Below are 5268 nucleotides of genomic sequence, written 5' to 3' on the forward strand. Positions count from 1 at the left end.
GTCTCCTCTGTAGTGCCCGATTTGATGCCGTTAACCCGTGGGTCCCCATGGCCTCGTCGCTTAAATCAAAACAAATCGAGCCTCTCTCTCGTAAACTGACCACACCTAGCCCGACTGGTTCGGCGAACCATCTCGAGCGCAGCGGCCCGGGTTCTATCCCCCGTGGGTGTAGTGTTTTGCCCCACATTTTTTCTAAATTCGAGCCACTAATAGGCAGGCCCCACCTGTCAGTGACCATGATCCATTCCCTCTCTATGGTGGTCCCAGGGTCCACCTGGTAGTCTAAATGATTGGGTACCCCCTGGGTAACCCTCGCATTTTTATTTCCAATCCTTTTTAGAAAATACTTAAATCTTGCATAATTATTTGTAGAAGATTTATTAACATTAACATATGCATATTGTATTTGTTCTTGGGGTAGAAAATGTAACACCCAAGATGCGGTACTATCCTCATCCTGTCTCAAGGGCCATGATAGGGATAGAAGTGCATATGCGGTACTATCCTCATCCTGGCTCGAGGGCCATGATAGGGATAGAAGTGCATCTCATTGTTTCGCAAGAATGGATATCGTTACAAGTACATGTAAAGAGGAGATGAGTAAATGGAATTGTCTTACACTCGTCACAAGCTAAACCATGATCATCTCAAATACAATCATTCATCACAATCATCATACGTAAAAGCAGGGTCCGACTACAGACGAAATCAAATGATAAAAGCGACATCCATTTTGCTATCCCACGCTACCGGCCTGGAACCTGTCCTATGATCATTGAAGAAGAATAACAAGAAGAAGAAAAACTCCAAATCAAAAAAGCATGGCTCTCACATCAAATCATCGCATCACCTATATATGCAATTGTTGTTGTCGTAATATGTGAGCCACGGGGACTCAACAGTCTCATTACGAAGGGTATCAAGACTAGCAAACCTTAATGGGTGAGGAATGGTTAAGTGGCGAGGTTGCAATAAGCACTAAACATTTGATATCTGGCTAACTTATGAGTACAATAATAAGAACAGCGATATACGCATAAACGGTCGTGAACTAATAATGATAAAGAAGTGATCTTGAACACCTACTTACGAGTCATTCATAACCCCACCTTGTTCTCTTCCCTAAATCTCTCGAAAATATATGATCACGATTACGCACACGGTTGGTATATTTCAGTTGGGTTTATTTGAAGTTTTCTATAACCAGGTATTATAAAGTTTCCAAGTTGCCACAATACTGAGGGCACGACTTTCCCGAAAGATTCAATCTTGTAGGGATGCTCCAACTCATCCATCACAAACTAACCACAAGCTGCGGTGGAAAACCTCAACCTCGAGATAACCTAAAGTATCCTCGGAGTCCTGGTGCACAAGACATCTGGCAAAGGTAAAACAAATTCAGAAAAACCGCCTGGCAGGCCAGATCCCCACAGGAGCCACACGTATGTCTTTATCATGGCATTACCACATAACCTACTATACAGGGATAGGTTAGAACACCCAAGTTGCCCTGGGGTGGCCCCGCACAGTGCTCTGTTCGGATCAAAACTCATGAGGAGCACTCGGGTTGTTGATTAAATTATCCATTGGTTAATCATGCCCTTTGCAAGTTTTAGTAGTTAAGCAAATGTAGTACTAATGTTGGGCCTTGCCAGAAGAGTTTTATCCCAAAACGAATAATCAAGGGGGGCCCCTTAACAACCCCAAGCATATTAGGAGAACTCAATATGGAACATAACATCGATAATCAGAAACTTAGGCAGTAAAGGTGGAAAAAACACCGAGCAAAAGGCCAAGTCTTCCACCTTTTACCAACTATATAGATGCATTAATTAAATATCAAGAATAATGTGATATCCCAAAGATATATGTGTTTCACATGGAAGAACCTACACCTCCAGCTAGCAACGCTATAAGGGGGTTGAGAAAGCGGTAAGTTGGCCAAACAACGGTTTGCTAGGATGTGGAGGGTTAGAGGTTTATCATTGCATTTTGGGAGGCTTGACAAACAAGTGGTTGGGAGCGAGATATAGCGATAGAAATGAGACAACTAGCATAGCAATGATAGTAGTAATATCCAAGGTAATAGTCATCTTTCCTGAAATCCCACTTGGAAGAAGAGAGAATACATGAAGTAGATGAACAATCATAGTCGAACGAATCCTCACACTCCAAACGCTTTCATAACTCTAGCGAGGAGAAGCAAATCCGGAAACAAACAAATGACACGGTAAACACCACAACATCTTCATGACATGATGCACAAACAAATATGATTCATGTCCATTTAATTATGCATGGCATGGCAAAGCACAACAATTAAATAATATACATTAAGTGAAGATCATTGCATATTGACGAAACTCCACATTCGAAGTATTTATTTCACTCTGTGCTGGGTACACATCAATATTAAGTGTTTTTTAACATGGGTGGTCATAGCATAACGTGATGATGGAATTAAGCAATTTAAATGGGGAAGGAGAACATACATATAACATATTCATAACTCTCCATATTAATAGAAATGTGGTTAATGTTGTTTTAACTACATAATCGTTTTAAATGTTGTTAACCACGGCAAGAGGTGGAACATAAATAGACTATCTATCTAGGCATTTTGAATAGGGCTGGAAACAACATATAACAATGTTGGAACTTCCTCATTTGAAAATGTTGAATTTGGTACTGTTCCGCCGAGAACACAATTCTATTGTTGTTGAAGAGGAAAATAAAGTGCACCATGTGATTCTACACGCATTTCTAATCAAGTTACTTAAATTGTTCATTTACTTCGGAGTTATGGTTAATTAGATATGATTTAAACTGTTTTAACATGACATTATGCAAATTAAGTGCAAACAACAATTTAAACATTTTTAAACTTGTGCCAAAGTTGGATATTATTAAACAACACAATATTCTAAATTTTTTTGATATATGACATTTTTATTTAAGTGCACGGTTAATTAGTTATTAGCATTTTAAAAACATGGCCTTTTCTATAATTATGAAATTCCCTAGAAACTGGACAAATTTGTGGAGCACAAAAAAAACTAGAGCTGGGCCGAATCTGAGATCTAGCTTGGTAGTAGTTGAGCACACAATAGTTACACAACGCCCATGGCGCGAGATAGGAGGCAAAGAGGTGGACTCGGGGGAAGCTCACCATTGGTCATGGCCCGGTCGGTGGTGACGGCCTGGCAGGACGGTGGCTCTGGCGAGCCACGCTGACCGATGCGCCTGTCGTCCAAGAAGCAGAGAAAATGCTAGGCCTTGTAAGGTCAATGTGAGGTGACGAGGAGCCGCCAACGCTCGCACCACAGATGCAGGCGATCAACACGGTGACAAGGAAGACCCGAACAACAATAGCCCTGGTCGTTGCAACTGACCAAGAAGACAAATGGAAGGGTCCCAAAGGGCAAGGCGAAGTCTGGCAATGGCAAGGGAGCGGCTGGAACAGAATGGGGACGAGGAGATCCGGCAGATCCAGGGGCATAGAGCATGGGGATGGCCGGATCCGGCCGTGGGAGGTATGTCCTTGGCATCCATGGCGGTGGTTGCCTACGGATCCTATAGAACGGGGTAGAGAGAGATATGAGCAATGGGAGAGGGAGAGGGAAGGAATGAGAAGGAGTGCTGGTGGGGGTCATGGCGCTGGTCGCTGGTGATTGCTCCGGTGAGGGGCGCTTGTCATCGGCACAGTTGATTATGTGGAATCCCTTAGGGCTTCGAGACAAGCTCTCATGATCCGGATCGTGATCGAGCGTAGGCTCGCAATGGCTGGGGCGTGGGAGATCTATGTGATCTGACCATGGATGGCCAGGATTGATGGATGTGGGGCTGGATTGGATCTGGCGGGAATGCATTGAGAGGAGGAGGGAGTTTGGGTCCCTCGCGATCCCAAGGAGAGCAGGTGGTAGTGGGATGAGAGATTGGACAAGGTTAGGCTAGGGTTTAGATAGATTTGGTAAAGGGAAGGCTACTATATATAGGAGGAACAAAATAGGAGGGGGTTTGTGAACAGTTTTGTACATTGGATTGCAATTCCATGACTATGAAGATGGCTAGGTCTTATATGGCTAGGCGGGCTGTGCAAAGTGTCCTCGGCTGAGATGAGAGGAAAGGAGGGAAGCCCAGCAACATGTTTTTAAACTGTGAAAATGTCTGATAACTTCACCGGCCATAGTACGGCTAGTGTTATCCGTTGGGGGTATGAAATGACCTCCGAACGCAACGAAATTGGACACACGGTCTACCTATAATATAATAAGACCGCTTGCCAACTTTCACCCCATTCCAAGAACATTTTATTCCCACTTAAAAATAATATTTCGGAGATGGAGCGGGTGCGTGCGAGTGTGGTTGGTCTCATAACAGTCGACGACAAGAACTGGGAGGACCAACAATTACAAACAACCGTAATTTTGAAAAATGACGACGACGGAGTGTCAATGCAATTGCAAATGACGCAAATTATGCAATGATGAATGTGACAAACAAATAAATCGGCGATAACTGAATACATGGAAGGAATCTAGAGCGCCGGTCTCGGGCTGTACAAACAATCCGAGGAATTTAACTATGGCATTAGTTTTGCATTTTGAGCAAGTTTTGTGACATGACATTTTGCATCACTTTGAATTTCGTATTTTTTGTATGATTTAACATATGCACCATGTGGATGAAGTTTGTACATAGCTACGTCTATGCATACTTTCTGCTAATATTTTTGCCATGACATGAATTCCATGTTTAGGTATTGTTTTCATGTTGTGAACATCCTAACTTAATGTTGTTGTTTCTTAGTTAGCTAAATAATTTTAAGTCTAAAATCCGTTCTTCAAATTAGCATTTTAACTTGTGAATAGCCATTGATCTATTGCTCCTTGGTCTATGGTTACTTTGGATGCTTTGTAAAACATGTTATGGAATATAATGTTGTGCCATTATATTAGTTTCCATGAATAGACTTTGCATCATATTTATTCCTCGTCCTAAACATGTCAACTTGGTAAAATTGTTGCTCATGTCTACTGTAATTTTCACGAGTCTGAGAATGTGCAATTTTCAATGTTGCTTCTTTCATGGATAATAGCCATGATTCTGTGAATCTTTTTCCAATGCTCATGTTGAATGAAATGAATTCCATGTTGTCTACTACCTTGTTGTTCCATTTCATGCCCTGAATACTTCTGTAGCATGTTTATATATTACCATGAATATGCCTTCAAGTTAACTCTGTTTGTGATTATTTTTTTCACGAAG

Source organism: Hordeum vulgare, chromosome 4H (assembly GCF_904849725.1).
Source record: "Hordeum vulgare subsp. vulgare chromosome 4H, MorexV3_pseudomolecules_assembly, whole genome shotgun sequence".
Classification (NCBI taxonomy): Eukaryota; Viridiplantae; Streptophyta; class Magnoliopsida; order Poales; family Poaceae; genus Hordeum; species Hordeum vulgare.